The following is a 21473-nucleotide window of genomic DNA, read 5'->3' as shown; positions in this document are numbered from 1 at the left end:
CCACTGTCTGCATCAATACCACTGTTCTCAATACCACTGTCTGCATCAATACCACTGTCTGCATCAATACCACTGTTCTGCATCAATACCACTGTTCTGCATCAATACCACTGTTCTCAATACCACTGTTTTATTGTATTGTATTGTATTTTGAAATAAATAATCTATTTCACACTGTAGTCTACTGCTGCTGCTGTTTGGTGTTTTCTGCATCTATACAATCATCATCAACTGATATGTTATTGATAAATTTTATTTAAATATCAAAAAAATATTTCAATATACATACATACATACATACATATATATATATATAATGTGCAGAAAAAGGTGAAACAATATAAATACAATATGTTCAACAACAAATTTTAATATCTATCCAGAAAAGGGTGAAACAATATAAAAAGGTTAGACAATGTGAATACAATATATTATTTAACATACATGTTAATGTCTATGCAGAAAAAGGTGAAACAATATAAATACAATATAATGTTTAACACAAATATAATGTTTAACACAACAGATTTTAATATCTATGCAGAAAAAGGTTAAACAAATAATACACGTCATGTTACCTTAACGTATACACATGAAATAGGCATGATATATGTAAAAAAATAATGTTTGATATTTGTGCTTCGGGCGGGATTCGATCCTACGTTTTGATGGTCTCGTTTGTACCTCGTTTGTGCGACTGGGCATGCGCGAAGGCGCTAATGCGCCTGCGCACAAACAGAGAAAAATGATGGGGAAGCTTTTCGCAGGGGCCATGCTAATCTTCTCTGTATCGATCCAATTTTAGTATATGTGCTGCCTTAGCAAGCACGAGGCCAACTGTCCCACTCAAGGAATATGTACCCCTCGGGTTCCAGCGAGCCATCACCAAGGTGGTAGGGCAAGCGAGCCATCTACTGAAAGAATGGATTGGGTAGACTTATCTATGGTATCAAACTACAAGCTCTGAATGGGCTGTGTCCTCCAGGTTTTCGAGAAAGAAATGAGTTGGCGAAAAGCAGAAAACCGGATAATGCGGACAACCTTGACAACATTGAAGGGAAAAGATATCGCCTATGGGGTCAAACCCTGTTCCCTGTCGGCATCTGCTGAGAAAGGGAGTGGACACACTTTGCTGGAAAACTGAGAGTGCCCTATAGACATTGGAGATGCACCAGTTCTTGACACAAGAGATCAAGAATGAAAATACGTTGTGGCAAGAAGGTATGAATCAATTCCAGTGAAGGAGGCTTGATCACAGCTGCCAAAAATATGGAGCGCTTCACGGATTTGCGTGTCATCCTTTCGCAGGGGCCATGCTAATCTTCTCTGTATCGATCCAATTTTAGTATATGTGCTGCCTTAGCAAGCACGAGGCCAACTGTCCCGCTCAAGGAATATGTACCCCTCGGGTTCCAGCGAGCCATCACCAAGGTGGTAGGGCAAGCGAGCCATCTACTGAAAGAATGGGTTGGGTAGACTTATCTATGGTACCAAACTACAAGCTCTGAATGCGCTGTGTCCTCCAGGTTTTCGAGAAAGAAATGAGTTAGAGAAAGCAGAAAACCGGATAATGCGGACAACCTTGACAACATTGAAGGGAAAAGATATCGCCTATGGGGTCAAACCCTGTTCCCTGTCGGCATCTGCTGAGAAAGGGAGTGGACACACTTTGCTGGAAAACTGAGAGTGCCCTATAGACATTGGAGATGCACCAGTTCTTGACACAAGAGATCAAGAATGAAAATACGTTGTGGCAAGAAGGTATGAATCAATTCCAGTGAAGGAGGCTTGATCACAGCTGCCAAAAATATGGAGCGCTTCACGGATTTGCGTGTCATCCTTTCGCAGGGGCCATGCTAATCTTCTCTGTATCGATCCAATTTTAGTATATGTGCTGCCTTAGCAAGCACGAGGCCAACTGTCCCGCTCAAGGAATATGTACCCCTCGGGTTCCAGCGAGCCATCACCAAGGTGGTAGGGCAAGCGAGCCAACTACTGAAAGAATGGGTTGGGTAGACTTATCTATGGTACCAAACTACAAGCTCTGAATGCGCCGTGTCCTCCAGGTTTTCGAGAAATAAATGAGTTGGCGGAAAGCAGAAAACCGGATAATGCGGACAACCTTGACAACATTGAAGGGAAAAGATATCGCCTATGGGGTCAAACCCTGTTCCCTGTCGGCATCTGCTGAGAAAGGGAGTGGACACACTATGCTAGAAAACTGAGAGTGCCCTATAGACATTGGAGATGCACCAGTTCTTGACACAAGAGATCAAGAATGAAACTAAATAGTGGTAGAAAGGTATGAATCAATTCCAGTGAAGGAGGCTTGATCACAGCTGCCAAAAATATGGAGCGCTTCACGGATTTGCGTGTCATCCTTTCGCAGGGGCCATGCTAATCTTCTCTGTATCGATCCAATTTTAGTATATGTGCTGCCTTAGCAAGCACGAGGCCAACTGTCCCGCTCAAGGAATATGTACCCCTCGGGTTCCAGCGAGCCATCACCAAGGTGGTAGGGCAAGCGAGCCATCTACTGAAAGAATGGGTTGGGTAGACTTATCTATGGTATCAAACTACAAGCTCTGAATGGGCTGTGTCCTCCAGGTTTTCGAGAAAGAAATGAGTTGGCGGAAAGCAGAAAACCGGATAATGCGGACAACCTTGACAACATTGAAGGGAAAAGATATCGCCTATGGGGTCAAACCCTGTTCCCTGTCGGCATCTGCTGAGAAAGGGAGTGGACACACTTTGCTGGAAAACTGAGAGTGCCCTATAGACATTGGAGATGCACCAGTTCTTGACACAAGAGATCAAGAATGAAAATACGTTGTGGCAAGAAGGTATGAATCAATTCCAGTGAAGGAGGCTTGATCACAGCTGCCAAAAATATGGAGCGCTTCACGGATTTGCGTGTCATCCTTTCGCAGGGGCCATGCTAATCTTCTCTGTATCGATCCAATTTTAGTATATGTGCTGCCTTAGCAAGCACGAGGCCAACTGTCCCGCTCAAGGAATATGTACCCCTCGGGTTCCAGCGAGCCATCACCAAGGTGGTAGGGCAAGCGAGCCATCTACTGAAAGAATGGGTTGGGTAGACTTATCTATGGTATCAAACTACAAGCTCTGAATGGGCTGTGTCCTCCAGGTTTTCGAGAAAGAAATGAGTTGGCGGAAAGCAGAAAACCGGATAATGCGGACAACCTTGACAACATTGAAGGGAAAAGATATCGCCTATGGGGTCAAACCCTGTTCCCTGTCGGCATCTGCTGAGAAAGGGAGTGGACACACTTTGCTGGAAAACTGAGAGTGCCCTATAGACATTGGAGATGCACCAGTTCTTGACACAAGAGATCAAGAATGAAAATACGTTGTGGCAAGAAGGTATGAATCAATTCCAGTGAAGGAGGCTTGATCACAGCTGCCAAAAATATGGAGCGCTTCACGGATTTGCGTGTCATCCTTTCGCAGGGGCCATGCTAATCTTCTCTGTATCGATCCAATTTTAGTATATGTGCTGCCTTAGCAAGCACGAGGCCAACTGTCCCGCTCAAGGAATATGTACCCCTCGGGTTCCAGCGAGCCATCACCAAGGTGGTAGGGCAAGCGAGCCATCTACTGAAAGAATGGGTTGGGTAGACTTATCTATGGTATCAAACTACAAGCTCTGAATGGGCTGTGTCCTCCAGGTTTTCGAGAAAGAAATGAGTTGGCGGAAAGCAGAAAACCGGATAATGCGGACAACCTTGACAACATTGAAGGGAAAAGATATCGCCTATGGGGTCAAACCCTGTTCCCTGTCGGCATCTGCTGAGAAAGGGAGTGGACACACTTTGCTGGAAAACTGAGAGTGCCCTATAGACATTGGAGATGCACCAGTTCTTGACACAAGAGATCAAGAATGAAAATACGTTGTGGCAAGAAGGTATGAATCCATTCCAGTGAAGGAGGCTTGATCACAGCTGCCAAAAATATGGAGCGCTTCACGGATTTGCGTGTCATCCTTTCGCAGGGGCCATGCTAATCTTCTCTGTATCGATCCAATTTTAGTATATGTGCTGCCTTAGCAAGCACAAGGCCAACTGTCTCGCTCAAGGAATATGTACCCCTCGGGTTCCAGCGAGCCATCACCAAGGTGGTAGGGCAAGCGAGCCATCTACTGAAAGAATGGGTTGGGTAGACTTATCTATGGTACCAAACTACAAGCTCTGAATGCGCTGTGTCCTCCAGGTTTTCGAGAAATAAATGAGTTAGAGAAAGCAGAAAACCGGATAATGCGGACAACCTTGACAACATTGAAGGGAAAAGATATCGCCTATGGGGTCAAACCCTGTTCCCTGTCGGCATCTGCTGAGAAAGGGAGTGGACACACTATGCTGGAAAACTGAGAGTGCCCAATAGACATTGGAGATGCACCAGTTCTTGACAAAAGAGATCAAGAATGAAACTAAATAGTGGTAGAAAGGTATGAATCAATTCCAGTGAAGGAGGCTTGATCACAGCTGCCAAAAATATGGAGCGCTTCACGGATTTGCGTGTCATCCTTTCGCAGGGGCCATGCTAATCTTCTCTGTATCGATCCAATTTTAGTATATGTGCTGCCTTAGCAAGCACGAGGCCAACTGTCCCACTCAAGGAATATGTACCCCTCGGGTTCCAGCGAGCCATCACCAAGGTGGTAGGGCAAGCGAGCCATCTACTGAAAGAATGGATTGGGTAGACTTATCTATGGTATCAAACTACAAGCTCTGAATGGGCTGTGTCCTCCAGGTTTTCGAGAAAGAAATGAGTTGGCGGAAAGCAGAAAACCGGATAATGCGGACAACCTTGACAACATTGAAGGGAAAAGATATCGCCTATGGGGTCAAACCCTGTTCCCTGTCGGCATCGGCTGAGAAAGGGAGTGGACACACTTTGCTGGAAAACTGAGAGTGCCCTATAGACATTGGAGATGCACCAGTTCTTGACACAAGAGTTCAAGAATGAAAATACGTTGTGGCAAGAAGGTATGAATCAATTCCAGTGAAGGAGGCTTGATCACAGCTGCCAAAAATATGGAGCGCTTCACGGATTTGCGTGTCATCCTTTCGCAGGGGCCATGCTAATCTTCTCTGTATCGATCCAATTTTAGTATATGTGCTGCCTTAGCAAGCACGAGGCCAACTGTCCCGCTCAAGGAATATGTACCCCTCGGGTTCCAGCGAGCCATCACCAAGGTGGTAGGGCAAGCGAGCCATCTACTGAAAGAATGGGTTGGGTAGACTTATCTATGGTACCAAACTACAAGCTCTGAATGCGCTGTGTCCTCCAGGTTTTCGAGAAAGAAATGAGTTAGAGAAAGCAGAAAACCGGATAATGCGGACAACCTTGACAACATTGAAGGGAAAAGATATCGCCTATGGGGTCAAACCCTGTTCCCTGTCGGCATCTGCTGAGAAAGGGAGTGGACACACTTTGCTGGAAAACTGAGAGTGCCCTATAGACATTGGAGATGCACCAGTTCTTGACACAAGAGATCAAGAATGAAAATACGTTGTGGCAGAAGGTATGAATCAATTCCAGTGAAGGAGGCTTGATCACAGCTGCCAAAAAAATGGAGCGCTTCACGGATTTGCGTGTCATCCTTTCGCAGGGGCCATGCTAATCTTCTCTGTATCGATCCAATTTTAGTATATGTGCTGCCTTAGCAAGCACGAGACCAACTGTCCCGCTCAAGGAATATGTACCCCTCGGGTTCCAGTGAGCCATCACCAAGGTGGTAGGGCAAGCGAGCCATCTACTGAAAGAATGGGTTGGGTAGACTTATCTATGGTATCAAACTACAAGCTCTGAATGGGCTGTGTCCTCCAGGTTTTCGAGAAAGAAATGAGTTGGCGGAAAGCAGAAAACCGGATAATGCGGACAACCTTGACAACATTGAAGGGAAAAGATATCGCCTATGGGGTCAAACCCTGTTCCCTGTCGGCATCTGCTGAGAAAGGGAGTGGACACACTTTGCTGGAAAACTGAGAGTGCCCTATAGACATTGGAGATGCACCAGTTCTTGACACAAGAGATCAAGAATGAAAATACGTTGTGGCAAGAATGTATGAATCAATTCCAGTGAAGGAGGCTTGATCACAGCTGCCAAAAATATGGAGCGCTTCACGGATTTGCGTGTCATCCTTTCGCAGGGGCCATGCTAATCTTCTCTGTATCGATCCAATTTTAGTATATGTGCTGCCTTAGCAAGCACGAGGCCAACTGTCCCACTCAAGGAATATGTACCCCTCGGGTTCCAGCGAGCCATCACCAAGGTGGTAGGGCAAGCGAGCCATCTACTGAAAGAATGGATTGGGTAGACTTATCTATGGTATCAAACTACAAGCTCTGAATGGGCTGTGTCCTCCAGGTTTTCGAGAAAGAAATGAGTTGGCGAAAAGCAGAAAACCGGATAATGCGGACAACCTTGACAACATTGAAGGGAAAAGATATCGCCTATGGGGTCAAACCCTGTTCCCTGTCGGCATCTGCTGAGAAAGGGAGTGGACACACTTTGCTGGAAAACTGAGAGTGCCCTATAGACATTGGAGATGCACCAGTTCTTGACACAAGAGATCAAGAATGAAAATACGTTGTGGCAAGAAGGTATGAATCAATTCCAGTGAAGGAGGCTTGATCACAGCTGCCAAAAATATGGAGCGCTTCACGGATTTGCGTGTCATCCTTTCGCAGGGGCCATGCTAATCTTCTCTGTATCGATCCAATTTTAGTATATGTGCTGCCTTAGCAAGCACGAGGCCAACTGTCCCGCTCAAGGAATATGTACCCCTCGGGTTCCAGCGAGCCATCACCAAGGTGGTAGGGCAAGCGAGCCATCTACTGAAAGAATGGGTTGGGTAGACTTATCTATGGTACCAAACTACAAGCTCTGAATGCGCTGTGTCCTTCAGGTTTTCGAGAAAGAAATGAGTTAGGGAAAGCAGAAAACCGGATAATGCGGACAACCTTGACAACATTGAAGGGAAAAGATATCGCCTATGGGGTCAAACCCTGTTCCCTGTCGGCATCTGCTGAGAAAGGGAGTGGACACACTTTGCTGGAAAACTGAGAGTGCCCTATAGACATTGGAGATGCACCAGTTCTTGACACAAGAGATCAAGAATGAAAATACGTTGTGGCAAGAAGGTATGAATCAATTCCAGTGAAGGAGGCTTGATCACAGCTGCCAAAAATATGGAGCGCTTCACGGATTTGCGTGTCATCCTTTCGCAGGGGCCATGCTAATCTTCTCTGTATCGATCCAATTTTAGTATATGTGCTGCCTTAGCAAGCACGAGGCCAACTGTCCCGCTCAAGGAATATGTACCCCTCGGGTTCCAGCGAGCCATCACCAAGGTGGTAGGGCAAGCGAGCCAACTACTGAAAGAATGGGTTGGGTAGACTTATCTATGGTACCAAACTACAAGCTCTGAATGCGCCGTGTCCTCCAGGTTTTCGAGAAATAAATGAGTTGGCGGAAAGCAGAAAACCGGATAATGCGGACAACCTTGACAACATTGAAGGGAAAAGATATCGCCTATGGGGTCAAACCCTGTTCCCTGTCGGCATCTGCTGAGAAAGGGAGTGGACACACTATGCTAGAAAACTGAGAGTGCCCTATAGACATTGGAGATGCACCAGTTCTTGACACAAGAGATCAAGAATGAAACTAAATAGTGGTAGAAAGGTATGAATCAATTCCAGTGAAGGAGGCTTGATCACAGCTGCCAAAAATATGGAGCGCTTCACGGATTTGCGTGTCATCCTTTCGCAGGGGCCATGCTAATCTTCTCTGTATCGATCCAATTTTAGTATATGTGCTGCCTTAGCAAGCACGAGGCCAACTGTCCCGCTCAAGGAATATGTACCCCTCGGGTTCCAGCGAGCCATCACCAAGGTGGTAGGGCAAGCGAGCCATCTACTGAAAGAATGGGTTGGGTAGACTTATCTATGGTATCAAACTACAAGCTCTGAATGGGCTGTGTCCTCCAGGTTTTCGAGAAAGAAATGAGTTGGCGGAAAGCAGAAAACCGGATAATGCGGACAACCTTGACAACATTGAAGGGAAAAGATATCGCCTATGGGGTCAAACCCTGTTCCCTGTCGGCATCTGCTGAGAAAGGGAGTGGACACACTTTGCTGGAAAACTGAGAGTGCCCTATAGACATTGGAGATGCACCAGTTCTTGACACAAGAGATCAAGAATGAAAATACGTTGTGGCAAGAAGGTATGAATCAATTCCAGTGAAGGAGGCTTGATCACAGCTGCCAAAAATATGGAGCGCTTCACGGATTTGCGTGTCATCCTTTCGCAGGGGCCATGCTAATCTTCTCTGTATCGATCCAATTTTAGTATATGTGCTGCCTTAGCAAGCACGAGGCCAACTGTCCCGCTCAAGGAATATGTACCCCTCGGGTTCCAGCGAGCCATCACCAAGGTGGTAGGGCAAGCGAGCCATCTACTGAAAGAATGGGTTGGGTAGACTTATCTATGGTATCAAACTACAAGCTCTGAATGGGCTGTGTCCTCCAGGTTTTCGAGAAAGAAATGAGTTGGCGGAAAGCAGAAAACCGGATAATGCGGACAACCTTGACAACATTGAAGGGAAAAGATATCGCCTATGGGGTCAAACCCTGTTCCCTGTCGGCATCTGCTGAGAAAGGGAGTGGACACACTTTGCTGGAAAACTGAGAGTGCCCTATAGACATTGGAGATGCACCAGTTCTTGACACAAGAGATCAAGAATGAAAATACGTTGTGGCAAGAAGGTATGAATCAATTCCAGTGAAGGAGGCTTGATCACAGCTGCCAAAAATATGGAGCGCTTCACGGATTTGCGTGTCATCCTTTCGCAGGGGCCATGCTAATCTTCTCTGTATCGATCCAATTTTAGTATATGTGCTGCCTTAGCAAGCACGAGGCCAACTGTCCCGCTCAAGGAATATGTACCCCTCGGGTTCCAGCGAGCCATCACCAAGGTGGTAGGGCAAGCGAGCCAACTACTGAAAGAATGGGTTGGGTAGACTTATCTATGGTACCAAACTACAAGCTCTGAATGCGCCGTGTCCTCCAGGTTTTCGAGAAATAAATGAGTTGGCGGAAAGCAGAAAACCGGATAATGCGGACAACCTTGACAACATTGAAGGGAAAAGATATCGCCTATGGGGTCAAACCCTGTTCCCTGTCGGCATCTGCTGAGAAAGGGAGTGGACACACTATGCTAGAAAACTGAGAGTGCCCTATAGACATTGGAGATGCACCAGTTCTTGACACAAGAGATCAAGAATGAAACTAAATAGTGGTAGAAAGGTATGAATCAATTCCAGTGAAGGAGGCTTGATCACAGCTGCCAAAAATATGGAGCGCTTCACGGATTTGCGTGTCATCCTTTCGCAGGGGCCATGCTAATCTTCTCTGTATCGATCCAATTTTAGTATATGTGCTGCCTTAGCAAGCACGAGGCCAACTGTCCCGCTCAAGGAATATGTACCCCTCGGGTTCCAGCGAGCCATCACCAAGGTGGTAGGGCAAGCGAGCCATCTACTGAAAGAATGGGTTGGGTAGACTTATCTATGGTATCAAACTACAAGCTCTGAATGGGCTGTGTCCTCCAGGTTTTCGAGGAAGAAATGAGTTGGCGGAAAGCAGAAAACCGGATAATGCGGACAACCTTGACAACATTGAAGGGAAAAGATATCGCCTATGGGGTCAAACCCTGTTCCCTGTCGGCATCTGCTGAGAAAGGGAGTGGACACACTTTGCTGGAAAACTGAGAGTGCCCTATAGACATTGGAGATGCACCAGTTCTTGACACAAGAGATCAAGAATGAAAATACGTTGTGGCAAGAAGGTATGAATCAATTCCAGTGAAGGAGGCTTGATCACAGCTGCCAAAAATATGGAGCGCTTTACGGATTTGCGTGTCATCCTTTCGCAGGGGCCATGCTAATCTTCTCTGTATCGATCCAATTTTAGTATATGTGCTGCCTTAGCAAGCACGAGGCCAACTGTCCCGCTCAAGGAATATGTACCCCTCGGGTTCCAGCGAGCCATCTACTGAAAGAATGGGTTGGGTAGACTTATCTATGGTATCAAACTACAAGCTCTGAATGGGCTGTGTCCTCCAGGTTTTCGAGAAAGAAATGAGTTGGCGGAAAGCAGAAAACCGGATAATGCGGACAACCTTGACAACATTGAAGGGAAAAGATATCGCCTATGGGGTCAAACCCTGTTCCCTGTCGGCATCTGCTGAGAAAGGGAGTGGACACACTTTGCTGGAAAACTGAGAGTGCCCTATAGACATTGGAGATGCACCAGTTCTTGACACAAGAGATCAAGAATGAAAATACGTTGTGGCAAGAAGGTATGAATCCATTCCAGTGAAGGAGGCTTGATCACAGCTGCCAAAAATATGGAGCGCTTCACGGATTTGCGTGTCATCCTTTCGCAGGGGCCATGCTAATCTTCTCTGTATCGATCCAATTTTAGTATATGTGCTGCCTTAGCAAGCACAAGGCCAACTGTCTCGCTCAAGGAATATGTACCCCTCGGGTTCCAGCGAGCCATCACCAAGGTGGTAGGGCAAGCGAGCCATCTACTGAAAGAATGGGTTGGGTAGACTTATCTATGGTACCAAACTACAAGCTCTGAATGCGCTGTGTCCTCCAGGTTTTCGAGAAATAAATGAGTTAGAGAAAGCAGAAAACCGGATAATGCGGACAACCTTGACAACATTGAAGGGAAAAGATATCGCCTATGGGGTCAAACCCTGTTCCCTGTCGGCATCTGCTGAGAAAGGGAGTGGACACACTATGCTAGAAAACTGAGAGTGCCCTATAGACATTGGAGATGCACCAGTTCTTGACACAAGAGATCAAGAATGAAACTAAATAGTGGTAGAAAGGTATGAATCAATTCCAGTGAAGGAGGCTTGATCACAGCTGCCAAAAATATGGAGCGCTTCACGGATTTGCGTGTCATCCTTTCGCAGGGGCCATGCTAATCTTCTCTGTATCGATCCAATTTTAGTATATGTGCTGCCTTAGCAAGCACGAGGCCAACTGTCCCGCTCAAGGAATATGTACCCCTCGGGTTCCAGCGAGCCATCACCAAGGTGGTAGGGCAAGCGAGCCATCTACTGAAAGAATGGGTTGGGTAGACTTATCTATGGTATCAAACTACAAGCTCTGAATGGGCTGTGTCCTCCAGGTTTTCGAGAAAGAAATGAGTTGGCGAAAAGCAGAAAACCGGATAATGAGGACAACCTTGACAACATTGAAGGGAAAAGATATCGCCTATGGGGTCAAACCCTGTTCCCTGTCGGCATCTGCTGAGAAAGGGAGTGGACACACTTTGCTGGAAAACTGAGAGTGCCCTATAGACATTGGAGATGCACCAGTTCTTGACACAAGAGATCAAGAATGAAAATACGTTGTGGCAAGAAGGTATGAATCAATTCCAGTGAAGGAGGCTTGATCACAGCTGCCAAAAATATGGAGCGCTTCACGGATTTGCGTGTCATCCTTTCGCAGGGGCCATGCTAATCTTCTCTGTATCGATCCAATTTTAGTATATGTGCTGCCTTAGCAAGCACGAGGCCAACTGTCCCGCTCAAGGAATATGTACCCCTCGGGTTCCAACGAGCCATCACCAAGGTGGTAGGGCAAGCGAGCCATCTACTGAAAGAATGGGTTGGGTAGACTTATCTATGGTACCAAACTACAAGCTCTGAATGCGCTGTGTCCTTCAGGTTTTCGAGAAAGAAATGAGTTAGAGAAAGCAGAAAACCGGATAATGCGGACAACCTTGACAACATTGAAGGGAAAAGATATCGCCTATGGGGTCAAACCCTGTTCCCTGTCGGCATCTGCTGAGAAAGGGAGTGGACACACTTTGCTGGAAAACTGAGAGTGCCCTATAGACATTGGAGATGCACCAGTTCTTGACACAAGAGATCAAGAATGAAAATACGTTGTGGCAAGAAGGTATGAATCAATTCCAGTGAAGGAGGCTTGATCACAGCTGCCAAAAATATGGAGCGCTTCACGGATTTGCGTGTCATCCTTTCGCAGGGGCCATGCTAATCTTCTCTGTATCGATCCAATTTTAGTATATGTGCTGCCTTAGCAAGCACGAGGCCAACTGTCCCGCTCAAGGAATATGTACTCCTCGGGTTCCAGCGAGCCATCACCAAGGTGGTAGGGCAAGCGAGCCAACTACTGAAAGAATGGGTTGGGTAGACTTATCTATGGTACCAAACTACAAGCTCTGAATGCGCCGTGTCCTCCAGGTTTTCGAGAAATAAATGAGTTGGCGGAAAGCAGAAAACCGGATAATGCGGACAACCTTGACAACATTGAAGGGAAAAGATATCGCCTATGGGGTCAAACCCTGTTCCCTGTCGGCATCTGCTGAGAAAGGGAGTGGACACACTATGCTAGAAAACTGAGAGTGCCCTATAGACATTGGAGATGCACCAGTTCTTGACACAAGAGATCAAGAATGAAACTAAATAGTGGTAGAAAGGTATGAATCAATTCCAGTGAAGGAGGCTTGATCACAGCTGCCAAAAATATGGAGCGCTTCACGGATTTGCGTGTCATCCTTTCGCAGGGGCCATGCTAATCTTCTCTGTATCGATCCAATTTTAGTATATGTGCTGCCTTAGCAAGCACGAGGCCAACTGTCCCGCTCAAGGAATATGTACCCCTCGGGTTCCAGCGAGCCATCACCAAGGTGGTAGGGCAAGCGAGCCATCTACTGAAAGAATGGGTTGGGTAGACTTATCTATGGTATCAAACTACAAGCTCTGAATGGGCTGTGTCCTCCAGGTTTTCGAGAAAGAAATGAGTTGGCGGAAAGCAGAAAACCGGATAATGCGGACAACCTTGACAACATTGAAGGGAAAAGATATCGCCTATGGGGTCAAACCCTGTTCCCTGTCGGCATCTGCTGAGAAAGGGAGTGGACACACTTTGCTGGAAAACTGAGAGTGCCCTATAGACATTGGAGATGCACCAGTTCTTGACACAAGAGATCAAGAATGAAAATACGTTGTGGCAAGAAGGTATGAATCAATTCCAGTGAAGGAGGCTTGATCACAGCTGCCAAAAATATGGAGCGCTTTACGGATTTGCGTGTCATCCTTTCGCAGGGGCCATGCTAATCTTCTCTGTATCGATCCAATTTTAGTATATGTGCTGCCTTAGCAAGCACGAGGCCAACTGTCCCGCTCAAGGAATATGTACCCCTCGGGTTCCAGCGAGCCATCTACTGAAAGAATGGGTTGGGTAGACTTATCTATGGTATCAAACTACAAGCTCTGAATGGGCTGTGTCCTCCAGGTTTTCGAGAAAGAAATGAGTTGGCGGAAAGCAGAAAACCGGATAATGCGGACAACCTTGACAACATTGAAGGGAAAAGATATCGCCTATGGGGTCAAACCCTGTTCCCTGTCGGCATCTGCTGAGAAAGGGAGTGGACACACTTTGCTGGAAAACTGAGAGTGCCCTATAGACATTGGAGATGCACCAGTTCTTGACACAAGAGATCAAGAATGAAAATACGTTGTGGCAAGAAGGTATGAATCCATTCCAGTGAAGGAGGCTTGATCACAGCTGCCAAAAAAATGGAGCGCTTCACGGATTTGCGTGTCATCCTTTCGCAGGGGCCATGCTAATCTTCTCTGTATCGATCCAATTTTAGTATATGTGCTGCCTTAGCAAGCACGAGACCAACTGTCCCGCTCAAGGAATATGTACCCCTCGGGTTCCAGTGAGCCATCACCAAGGTGGTAGGGCAAGCGAGCCATCTACTGAAAGAATGGGTTGGGTAGACTTATCTATGGTATCAAACTACAAGCTCTGAATGGGCTGTGTCCTCCAGGTTTTCGAGAAAGAAATGAGTTGGCGGAAAGCAGAAAACCGGATAATGCGGACAACCTTGACAACATTGAAGGGAAAAGATATCGCCTATGGGGTCAAACCCTGTTCCCTGTCGGCATCTGCTGAGAAAGGGAGTGGACACACTTTGCTGGAAAACTGAGAGTGCCCTATAGACATTGGAGATGCACCAGTTCTTGACACAAGAGATCAAGAATGAAAATACGTTGTGGCAAGAATGTATGAATCAATTCCAGTGAAGGAGGCTTGATCACAGCTGCCAAAAATATGGAGCGCTTCACGGATTTGCGTGTCATCCTTTCGCAGGGGCCATGCTAATCTTCTCTGTATCGATCCAATTTTAGTATATGTGCTGCCTTAGCAAGCACGAGGCCAACTGTCCCACTCAAGGAATATGTACCCCTCGGGTTCCAGCGAGCCATCACCAAGGTGGTAGGGCAAGCGAGCCATCTACTGAAAGAATGGATTGGGTAGACTTATCTATGGTATCAAACTACAAGCTCTGAATGGGCTGTGTCCTCCAGGTTTTCGAGAAAGAAATGAGTTGGCGAAAAGCAGAAAACCGGATAATGCGGACAACCTTGACAACATTGAAGGGAAAAGATATCGCCTATGGGGTCAAACCCTGTTCCCTGTCGGCATCTGCTGAGAAAGGGAGTGGACACACTTTGCTGGAAAACTGAGAGTGCCCTATAGACATTGGAGATGCACCAGTTCTTGACACAAGAGATCAAGAATGAAAATACGTTGTGGCAAGAAGGTATGAATCAATTCCAGTGAAGGAGGCTTGATCACAGCTGCCAAAAATATGGAGCGCTTCACGGATTTGCGTGTCATCCTTTCGCAGGGGCCATGCTAATCTTCTCTGTATCGATCCAATTTTAGTATATGTGCTGCCTTAGCAAGCACGAGGCCAACTGTCCCGCTCAAGGAATATGTACCCCTCGGGTTCCAGCGAGCCATCACCAAGGTGGTAGGGCAAGCGAGCCATCTACTGAAAGAATGGGTTGGGTAGACTTATCTATGGTACCAAACTACAAGCTCTGAATGCGCTGTGTCCTTCAGGTTTTCGAGAAAGAAATGAGTTAGAGAAAGCAGAAAACCGGATAATGCGGACAACCTTGACAACATTGAAGGGAAAAGATATCGCCTATGGGGTCAAACCCTGTTCCCTGTCGGCATCTGCTGAGAAAGGGAGTGGACACACTTTGCTGGAAAACTGAGAGTGCCCTATAGACATTGGAGATGCACCAGTTCTTGACACAAGAGATCAAGAATGAAAATACGTTGTGGCAAGAAGGTATGAATCAATTCCAGTGAAGGAGGCTTGATCACAGCTGCCAAAAATATGGAGCGCTTCACGGATTTGCGTGTCATCCTTTCGCAGGGGCCATGCTAATCTTCTCTGTATCGATCCAATTTTAGTATATGTGCTGCCTTAGCAAGCACGAGGCCAACTGTCCCGCTCAAGGAATATGTACCCCTCGGGTTCCAGCGAGCCATCACCAAGGTGGTAGGGCAAGCGAGCCAACTACTGAAAGAATGGGTTGGGTAGACTTATCTATGGTACCAAACTACAAGCTCTGAATGCGCCGTGTCCTCCAGGTTTTCGAGAAATAAATGAGTTGGCGGAAAGCAGAAAACCGGATAATGCGGACAACCTTGACAACATTGAAGGGAAAAGATATCGCCTATGGGGTCAAACCCTGTTCCCTGTCGGCATCTGCTGAGAAAGGGAGTGGACACACTATGCTAGAAAACTGAGAGTGCCCTATAGACATTGGAGATGCACCAGTTCTTGACACAAGAGATCAAGAATGAAACTAAATAGTGGTAGAAAGGTATGAATCAATTCCAGTGAAGGAGGCTTGATCACAGCTGCCAAAAATATGGAGCGCTTCACGGATTTGCGTGTCATCCTTTCGCAGGGGCCATGCTAATCTTCTCTGTATCGATCCAATTTTAGTATATGTGCTGCCTTAGCAAGCACGAGGCCAACTGTCCCGCTCAAGGAATATGTACCCCTCGGGTTCCAGCGAGCCATCACCAAGGTGGTAGGGCAAGCGAGCCATCTACTGAAAGAATGGGTTGGGTAGACTTATCTATGGTATCAAACTACAAGCTCTGAATGGGCTGTGTCCTCCAGGTTTTCGAGAAAGAAATGAGTTGGCGGAAAGCAGAAAACCGGATAATGCGGACAACCTTGACAACATTGAAGGGAAAAGATATCGCCTATGGGGTCAAACCCTGTTCCCTGTCGGCATCTGCTGAGAAAGGGAGTGGACACACTTTGCTGGAAAACTGAGAGTGCCCTATAGACATTGGAGATGCACCAGTTCTTGACACAAGAGATCAAGAATGAAAATACGTTGTGGCAAGAAGGTATGAATCAATTCCAGTGAAGGAGGCTTGATCACAGCTGCCAAAAATATGGAGCGCTTCACGGATTTGCGTGTCATCCTTTCGCAGGGGCCATGCTAATCTTCTCTGTATCGATCCAATTTTAGTATATGTGCTGCCTTAGCAAGCACGAGGCCAACTGTCCCGCTCAAGGAATATGTACCCCTCGGGTTCCAGCGAGCCATCACCAAGGTGGTAGGGCAAGCGAGCCAACTACTGAAAGAATGGGTTGGGTAGACTTATCTATGGTACCAAACTACAAGCTCTGAATGCGCCGTGTCCTCCAGGTTTTCGAGAAATAAATGAGTTGGCGGAAAGCAGAAAACCGGATAATGCGGACAACCTTGACAACATTGAAGGGAAAAGATATCGCCTATGGGGTCAAACCCTGTTCCCTGTCGGCATCTGCTGAGAAAGGGAGTGGACACACTATGCTAGAAAACTGAGAGTGCCCTATAGACATTGGAGATGCACCAGTTCTTGACACAAGAGATCAAGAATGAAACTAAATAGTGGTAGAAAGGTATGAATCAATTCCAGTGAAGGAGGCTTGATCACAGCTGCCAAAAATATGGAGCGCTTCACGGATTTGCGTGTCATCCTTTCGCAGGGGCCATGCTAATCTTCTCTGTATCGATCCAATTTTAGTATATGTGCTGCCTTAGCAAGCACGAGGCCAACTGTCCCGCTCAAGGAATATGTACCCCTCGGGTTCCAGCGAGCCATCACCAAGGTGGTAGGGCAAGCGAGCCATCTACTGAAAGAATGGGTTGGGTAGACTTATCTATGGTATCAAACTACAAGCTCTGAATGGGCTGTGTCCTCCAGGTTTTCGAGAAAGAAATGAGTTGGCGGAAAGCAGAAAACCGGATAATGAGGACAACCTTGACAACATTGAAGGGAAAAGATATCGCCTATGGGGTCAAACCCTGTTCCCTGTCGGCATCTGCTGAGAAAGGGAGTGGACACACTTTGCTGGAAAACTGAGAGTGCCCTATAGACATTGGAGATGCACCAGTTCTTGACACAAGAGATCAAGAATGAAAATACGTTGTGGCAAGAAGGTATGAATCAATTCCAGTGAAGGAGGCTTGATCACAGCTGCCAAAAATATGGAGCGCTTCACGGATTTGCGTGTCATCCTTTCGCAGGGGCCATGCTAATCTTCTCTGTATCGATCCAATTTTAGTATATGCGCTGCCTTAGCAAGCACGAGGCCAACTGTCCCGCTCAAGGAATATGTACCCCTCGGGTTCCAGCGAGCCATCACCAAGGTGGTAGGGCAAGCGAGCCATCTACTGAAAGAATGGGTTGGGTAGACTTATCTATGGTACCAAACTACAAGCTCTGAATGCGCTGTGTCCTCCAGGTTTTCGAGAAAGAAATGAGTTAGAGAAAGCAGAAAACCGGATAATGCGGACAACATTGAAGGGAAAAGATATCGCCTATGGGGTCAAACCCTGTTCCCTGTCGGCATCTGCTGAGAAAGGGAGTGGACACACTTTGCTGGAAAACTGAGAGTGCCCTATAGACATTGGAGATGCACCAGTTCTTGACACAAGAGATCAAGAATGAAAATACGTTGTGGCAAGAAGGTATGAATCAATTCCAGTGAAGGAGGCTTGATCACAGCTGCCAAAAATATGGAGCGCTTCACGGATTTGCGTGTCATCCTTTCGCAGGGGCCATGCTAATCTTCTCTGTATCGATCCAATTTTAGTATATGTGCTGCCTTAGCAAGCACGAGGCCAACTGTCCCGCTCAAGGAATATGTACCCCTCGGGTTCCAGCGAGCCATCACCAAGGTGGTAGGGCAAGCGAGCCAACTACTGAAAGAATGGGTTGGGTAGACTTATCTATGGTACCAAACTACAAGCTCTGAATGCGCCGTGTCCTCCAGGTTTTCGAGAAATAAATGAGTTGGCGGAAAGCAGAAAACCGGATAATGCGGACAACCTTGACAACATTGAAGGGAAAAGATATCGCCTATGGGGTCAAACCCTGTTCCCTGTCGGCATCTGCTGAGAAAGGGAGTGGACACACTATGCTAGAAAACTGAGAGTGCCCTATAGACATTGGAGATGCACCAGTTCTTGACACAAGAGATCAAGAATGAAACTAAATAGTGGTAGAAAGGTATGAATCAATTCCAGTGAAGGAGGCTTGATCACAGCTGCCAAAAATATGGAGCGCTTCACGGATTTGCGTGTCATCCTTTCGCAGGGGCCATGCTAATCTTCTCTGTATCGATCCAATTTTAGTATATGTGCTGCCTTAGCAAGCACGAGGCCAACTGTCCCGCTCAAGGAATATGTACTCCTCGGGTTCCAGCGAGCCATCACCAAGGTGGTAGGGCAAGCGAGCCAACTACTGAAAGAATGGGTTGGGTAGACTTATCTATGGTACCAAACTACAAGCTCTGAATGCGCCGTGTCCTCCAGGTTTTCGAGAAATAAATGAGTTGGCGGAAAGCAGAAAACCGGATAATGCGGACAACCTTGACAACATTGAAGGGAAAAGATATCGCCTATGGGGTCAAACCCTGTTCCCTGTCGGCATCTGCTGAGAAAGGGAGTGGACACACTATGCTAGAAAACTGAGAGTGCCCTATAGACATTGGAGATGCACCAGTTCTTGACACAAGAGATCAAGAATGAAACTAAATAGTGGTAGAAAGGTATGAATCAATTCCAGTGAAGGAGGCTTGATCACAGCTGCCAAAAATATGGAGCGCTTCACGGATTTGCGTGTCATCCTTTCGCAGGGGCCATGCTAATCTTCTCTGTATCGATCCAATTTTAGTATATGTGCTGCCTTAGCAAGCACGAGGCCAACTGTCCCGCTCAAGGAATATGTACCCCTCGGGTTCCAGCGAGCCATCACCAAGGTGGTAGGGCAAGCGAGCCATCTACTGAAAGAATGGGTTGGGTAGACTTATCTATGGTATCAAACTACAAGCTCTGAATGGGCTGTGTCCTCCAGGTTTTCGAGAAAGAAATGAGTTGGCGGAAAGCAGAAAACCGGATAATGCGGACAACCTTGACAACATTGAAGGGAAAAGATATCGCCTATGGGGTCAAACCCTGTTCCCTGTCGGCATCTGCTGAGAAAGGGAGTGGACACACTTTGCTGGAAAACTGAGAGTGCCCTATAGACATTGGAGATGCACCAGTTCTTGACACAAGAGATCAAGAATGAAAATACGTTGTGGCAAGAAGGTATGAATCAATTCCAGTGAAGGAGGCTTGATCACAGCTGCCAAAAATATGGAGCGCTTTACGGATTTGCGTGTCATCCTTTCGCAGGGGCCATGCTAATCTTCTCTGTATCGATCCAATTTTAGTATATGTGCTGCCTTAGCAAGCACGAGACGAGGCCAACTGTCCCGCTCAAGGAATATGTACCCCTCGGGTTCCAGCGAGCCATCTACTGAAAGAATGGGTTGGGTAGACTTATCTATGGTATCAAACTACAAGCTCTGAATGGGCTGTGTCCTCCAGGTTTTCGAGAAAGAAATGAGTTGGCGGAAAGCAGAAAACCGGATAATGCGGACAACCTTGACAACATTGAAGGGAAAAGATATCGCCTATGGGGTCAAACCCTGTTCCCTGTCGGCATCTGCTGAGAAAGGGAGTGGACACACTTTGCTGGAAAACTGAGAGTGCCCTATAGACATTGGAGATGCACCAGTTCTTGACACAAGAGATCAAGAATGAAAATACGTTGTGGCAAGAAGGTATGAATCCATTCCAGTGAAGGAGGCTTGATCACAGCTGCCAAAAAAATGGAGCGCTTCACGGATTTGCGTGTCATCCTTTCGCAGGGGCCATGCTAATCTTCTCTGTATCGATCCAATTTTAGTATATGTGCTGCCTTAGCAAGCACGAGACCAACTGTCCCGCTCAAGGAATATGTACCCCTCGGGTTCCAGTGAGCCATCACCAAGGTGGTAGGGCAAGCGAGCCATCTACTGAAAGAATGGGTTGGGTAGACTTATCTATGGTATCAAACTACAAGCTCTGAATGGGCTGTGTCCTCCAGGTTTTCGAGAAAGAAATGAGTTGGCGGAAAGCAGAAAACCGGATAATGCGGACAACCTTGACAACATTGAAGGGAAAAGATATCGCCTATGGGGTCAAACCCTGTTCCCTGTCGGCATCTGCTGAGAAAGGGAGTGGACACACTTTGCTGGAAAACTGAGAGTGCCCTATAGACATTGGAGATGCACCAGTTCTTGACACAAGAGATCAAGAATGAAAATACGTTGTGGCAAGAATGTATGAATCAATTCCAGTGAAGGAGGCTTGATCACAGCTGCCAAAAATATGGAGCGCTTCACGGATTTGCGTGTCATCCTTTCGCAGGGGCCATGCTAATCTTCTCTGTATCGATCCAATTTTAGTATATGTGCTGCCTTAGCAAGCACGAGGCCAACTGTCCCACTCAAGGAATATGTACCCCTCGGGTTCCAGCGAGCCATCACCAAGGTGGTAGGGCAAGCGAGCCATCTACTGAAAGAATGGATTGGGTAGACTTATCTATGGTATCAAACTACAAGCTCTGAATGGGCTGTGTCCTCCAGGTTTTCGAGAAAGAAATGAGTTGGCGAAAAGCAGAAAACCGGATAATGCGGACAACCTTGACAACATTGAAGGGAAAAGATATCGCCTATGGGGTCAAACCCTGTTCCCTGTCGGCATCTGCTGAGAAAGGGAGTGGACACACTTTGCTGGAAAACTGAGAGTGCCCTATAGACATTGGAGATGCACCAGTTCTTGACACAAGAGATCAAGAATGAAAATACGTTGTGGCAAGAAGGTATGAATCAATTCCAGTGAAGGAGGCTTGATCACAGCTGCCAAAAATATGGAGCGCTTCACGGATTTGCGTGTCATCCTTTCGCAGGGGCCATGCTAATCTTCTCTGTATCGATCCAATTTTAGTATATGTGCTGCCTTAGCAAGCACGAGGCCAACTGTCCCGCTCAAGGAATATGTACCCCTCGGGTTCCAGCGAGCCATCACCAAGGTGGTAGGGCAAGCGAGCCATCTACTGAAAGAATGGGTTGGGTAGACTTATCTATGGTACCAAACTACAAGCTCTGAATGCGCTGTGTCCTTCAGGTTTTCGAGAAAGAAATGAGTTAGAGA

The 21473-nt window shown here is 46.8% G+C and overlaps 38 non-coding genes and 1 pseudogene across 38 annotated transcripts; all 39 read right to left on the bottom strand.

Moving 5' to 3' along the window:
• Positions 1-731: 731 nt before the first annotated feature.
• On the bottom strand, positions 732-829 carry LOC148995526 (U6 spliceosomal RNA; annotated as a pseudogene).
• A 434-nt stretch (positions 830-1263) lies between these two features.
• Positions 1264-1370, bottom strand: LOC120476361 (U6 spliceosomal RNA). The gene has a single exon (XR_005622140.1). It is a non-coding gene; the product is annotated as a U6 spliceosomal RNA (small nuclear RNA).
• Positions 1371-1803: 433 nt separating this feature from the next.
• Positions 1804-1910, bottom strand: LOC148995525 (U6 spliceosomal RNA). Its single transcript, XR_016160986.1, has one exon. It is a non-coding gene; the product is annotated as a U6 spliceosomal RNA (small nuclear RNA).
• Positions 1911-2344: 434 nt separating this feature from the next.
• On the bottom strand, positions 2345-2451 carry LOC148995524 (U6 spliceosomal RNA). Its single transcript, XR_016160875.1, has one exon. It is a non-coding gene; the product is annotated as a U6 spliceosomal RNA (small nuclear RNA).
• Positions 2452-2885: 434 nt separating this feature from the next.
• On the bottom strand, positions 2886-2992 carry LOC148995523 (U6 spliceosomal RNA). The gene has a single exon (XR_016160764.1). It is a non-coding gene; the product is annotated as a U6 spliceosomal RNA (small nuclear RNA).
• A 434-nt stretch (positions 2993-3426) lies between these two features.
• LOC148995522 (U6 spliceosomal RNA) lies at positions 3427-3533 on the bottom strand. Its single transcript, XR_016160652.1, has one exon. It is a non-coding gene; the product is annotated as a U6 spliceosomal RNA (small nuclear RNA).
• A 434-nt stretch (positions 3534-3967) lies between these two features.
• On the bottom strand, positions 3968-4074 carry LOC148995521 (U6 spliceosomal RNA). The gene has a single exon (XR_016160539.1). It is a non-coding gene; the product is annotated as a U6 spliceosomal RNA (small nuclear RNA).
• Positions 4075-4507: 433 nt separating this feature from the next.
• On the bottom strand, positions 4508-4614 carry LOC148995520 (U6 spliceosomal RNA). The gene has a single exon (XR_016160427.1). It is a non-coding gene; the product is annotated as a U6 spliceosomal RNA (small nuclear RNA).
• Positions 4615-5048: 434 nt separating this feature from the next.
• LOC148995519 (U6 spliceosomal RNA) lies at positions 5049-5155 on the bottom strand. The gene has a single exon (XR_016160316.1). It is a non-coding gene; the product is annotated as a U6 spliceosomal RNA (small nuclear RNA).
• A 432-nt stretch (positions 5156-5587) lies between these two features.
• LOC148995518 (U6 spliceosomal RNA) lies at positions 5588-5694 on the bottom strand. The gene has a single exon (XR_016164991.1). It is a non-coding gene; the product is annotated as a U6 spliceosomal RNA (small nuclear RNA).
• A 434-nt stretch (positions 5695-6128) lies between these two features.
• On the bottom strand, positions 6129-6235 carry LOC148995517 (U6 spliceosomal RNA). The gene has a single exon (XR_016160204.1). It is a non-coding gene; the product is annotated as a U6 spliceosomal RNA (small nuclear RNA).
• Positions 6236-6669: 434 nt separating this feature from the next.
• LOC148995516 (U6 spliceosomal RNA) lies at positions 6670-6776 on the bottom strand. Its single transcript, XR_016160093.1, has one exon. It is a non-coding gene; the product is annotated as a U6 spliceosomal RNA (small nuclear RNA).
• A 433-nt stretch (positions 6777-7209) lies between these two features.
• LOC148995515 (U6 spliceosomal RNA) lies at positions 7210-7316 on the bottom strand. The gene has a single exon (XR_016159982.1). It is a non-coding gene; the product is annotated as a U6 spliceosomal RNA (small nuclear RNA).
• A 434-nt stretch (positions 7317-7750) lies between these two features.
• Positions 7751-7857, bottom strand: LOC148995514 (U6 spliceosomal RNA). Its single transcript, XR_016159871.1, has one exon. It is a non-coding gene; the product is annotated as a U6 spliceosomal RNA (small nuclear RNA).
• A 434-nt stretch (positions 7858-8291) lies between these two features.
• On the bottom strand, positions 8292-8398 carry LOC148995513 (U6 spliceosomal RNA). The gene has a single exon (XR_016159759.1). It is a non-coding gene; the product is annotated as a U6 spliceosomal RNA (small nuclear RNA).
• A 434-nt stretch (positions 8399-8832) lies between these two features.
• Positions 8833-8939, bottom strand: LOC148995512 (U6 spliceosomal RNA). Its single transcript, XR_016159648.1, has one exon. It is a non-coding gene; the product is annotated as a U6 spliceosomal RNA (small nuclear RNA).
• Positions 8940-9373: 434 nt separating this feature from the next.
• On the bottom strand, positions 9374-9480 carry LOC148995511 (U6 spliceosomal RNA). Its single transcript, XR_016159537.1, has one exon. It is a non-coding gene; the product is annotated as a U6 spliceosomal RNA (small nuclear RNA).
• Positions 9481-9914: 434 nt separating this feature from the next.
• Positions 9915-10021, bottom strand: LOC148995510 (U6 spliceosomal RNA). Its single transcript, XR_016165169.1, has one exon. It is a non-coding gene; the product is annotated as a U6 spliceosomal RNA (small nuclear RNA).
• Positions 10022-10427: 406 nt separating this feature from the next.
• Positions 10428-10534, bottom strand: LOC148995509 (U6 spliceosomal RNA). Its single transcript, XR_016159428.1, has one exon. It is a non-coding gene; the product is annotated as a U6 spliceosomal RNA (small nuclear RNA).
• Positions 10535-10967: 433 nt separating this feature from the next.
• On the bottom strand, positions 10968-11074 carry LOC148995508 (U6 spliceosomal RNA). The gene has a single exon (XR_016159317.1). It is a non-coding gene; the product is annotated as a U6 spliceosomal RNA (small nuclear RNA).
• Positions 11075-11508: 434 nt separating this feature from the next.
• Positions 11509-11615, bottom strand: LOC148995507 (U6 spliceosomal RNA). The gene has a single exon (XR_016159211.1). It is a non-coding gene; the product is annotated as a U6 spliceosomal RNA (small nuclear RNA).
• A 433-nt stretch (positions 11616-12048) lies between these two features.
• LOC148995506 (U6 spliceosomal RNA) lies at positions 12049-12155 on the bottom strand. Its single transcript, XR_016159100.1, has one exon. It is a non-coding gene; the product is annotated as a U6 spliceosomal RNA (small nuclear RNA).
• A 434-nt stretch (positions 12156-12589) lies between these two features.
• LOC148995505 (U6 spliceosomal RNA) lies at positions 12590-12696 on the bottom strand. Its single transcript, XR_016158989.1, has one exon. It is a non-coding gene; the product is annotated as a U6 spliceosomal RNA (small nuclear RNA).
• Positions 12697-13130: 434 nt separating this feature from the next.
• LOC148995504 (U6 spliceosomal RNA) lies at positions 13131-13237 on the bottom strand. The gene has a single exon (XR_016165158.1). It is a non-coding gene; the product is annotated as a U6 spliceosomal RNA (small nuclear RNA).
• A 406-nt stretch (positions 13238-13643) lies between these two features.
• On the bottom strand, positions 13644-13750 carry LOC148995503 (U6 spliceosomal RNA). The gene has a single exon (XR_016164980.1). It is a non-coding gene; the product is annotated as a U6 spliceosomal RNA (small nuclear RNA).
• A 434-nt stretch (positions 13751-14184) lies between these two features.
• LOC148995502 (U6 spliceosomal RNA) lies at positions 14185-14291 on the bottom strand. Its single transcript, XR_016158877.1, has one exon. It is a non-coding gene; the product is annotated as a U6 spliceosomal RNA (small nuclear RNA).
• Positions 14292-14725: 434 nt separating this feature from the next.
• LOC148995501 (U6 spliceosomal RNA) lies at positions 14726-14832 on the bottom strand. The gene has a single exon (XR_016158765.1). It is a non-coding gene; the product is annotated as a U6 spliceosomal RNA (small nuclear RNA).
• Positions 14833-15265: 433 nt separating this feature from the next.
• Positions 15266-15372, bottom strand: LOC148995500 (U6 spliceosomal RNA). The gene has a single exon (XR_016158648.1). It is a non-coding gene; the product is annotated as a U6 spliceosomal RNA (small nuclear RNA).
• Positions 15373-15806: 434 nt separating this feature from the next.
• LOC148995499 (U6 spliceosomal RNA) lies at positions 15807-15913 on the bottom strand. The gene has a single exon (XR_016158547.1). It is a non-coding gene; the product is annotated as a U6 spliceosomal RNA (small nuclear RNA).
• Positions 15914-16347: 434 nt separating this feature from the next.
• On the bottom strand, positions 16348-16454 carry LOC148995498 (U6 spliceosomal RNA). Its single transcript, XR_016158436.1, has one exon. It is a non-coding gene; the product is annotated as a U6 spliceosomal RNA (small nuclear RNA).
• A 434-nt stretch (positions 16455-16888) lies between these two features.
• LOC148995497 (U6 spliceosomal RNA) lies at positions 16889-16995 on the bottom strand. The gene has a single exon (XR_016158324.1). It is a non-coding gene; the product is annotated as a U6 spliceosomal RNA (small nuclear RNA).
• A 434-nt stretch (positions 16996-17429) lies between these two features.
• Positions 17430-17536, bottom strand: LOC148995496 (U6 spliceosomal RNA). Its single transcript, XR_016165036.1, has one exon. It is a non-coding gene; the product is annotated as a U6 spliceosomal RNA (small nuclear RNA).
• A 424-nt stretch (positions 17537-17960) lies between these two features.
• On the bottom strand, positions 17961-18067 carry LOC148995495 (U6 spliceosomal RNA). Its single transcript, XR_016158213.1, has one exon. It is a non-coding gene; the product is annotated as a U6 spliceosomal RNA (small nuclear RNA).
• A 434-nt stretch (positions 18068-18501) lies between these two features.
• Positions 18502-18608, bottom strand: LOC148995494 (U6 spliceosomal RNA). The gene has a single exon (XR_016158101.1). It is a non-coding gene; the product is annotated as a U6 spliceosomal RNA (small nuclear RNA).
• A 434-nt stretch (positions 18609-19042) lies between these two features.
• LOC148995493 (U6 spliceosomal RNA) lies at positions 19043-19149 on the bottom strand. The gene has a single exon (XR_016157989.1). It is a non-coding gene; the product is annotated as a U6 spliceosomal RNA (small nuclear RNA).
• Positions 19150-19583: 434 nt separating this feature from the next.
• On the bottom strand, positions 19584-19690 carry LOC148995492 (U6 spliceosomal RNA). The gene has a single exon (XR_016165147.1). It is a non-coding gene; the product is annotated as a U6 spliceosomal RNA (small nuclear RNA).
• Positions 19691-20101: 411 nt separating this feature from the next.
• Positions 20102-20208, bottom strand: LOC148995491 (U6 spliceosomal RNA). The gene has a single exon (XR_016164969.1). It is a non-coding gene; the product is annotated as a U6 spliceosomal RNA (small nuclear RNA).
• Positions 20209-20642: 434 nt separating this feature from the next.
• Positions 20643-20749, bottom strand: LOC148995490 (U6 spliceosomal RNA). Its single transcript, XR_016157878.1, has one exon. It is a non-coding gene; the product is annotated as a U6 spliceosomal RNA (small nuclear RNA).
• Positions 20750-21183: 434 nt separating this feature from the next.
• LOC148995489 (U6 spliceosomal RNA) lies at positions 21184-21290 on the bottom strand. The gene has a single exon (XR_016157767.1). It is a non-coding gene; the product is annotated as a U6 spliceosomal RNA (small nuclear RNA).
• Positions 21291-21473: the final 183 nt, after the last annotated feature.

Source organism: Pimephales promelas, chromosome 3 (assembly GCF_988280905.1).
Source record: "Pimephales promelas chromosome 3, fPimPro1.hap1.1, whole genome shotgun sequence".
Lineage (NCBI taxonomy): Eukaryota > Metazoa > Chordata > Actinopteri > Cypriniformes > Leuciscidae > Pimephales > Pimephales promelas.
This window is presented reverse-complemented; position numbering and strand designations above follow the sequence as displayed.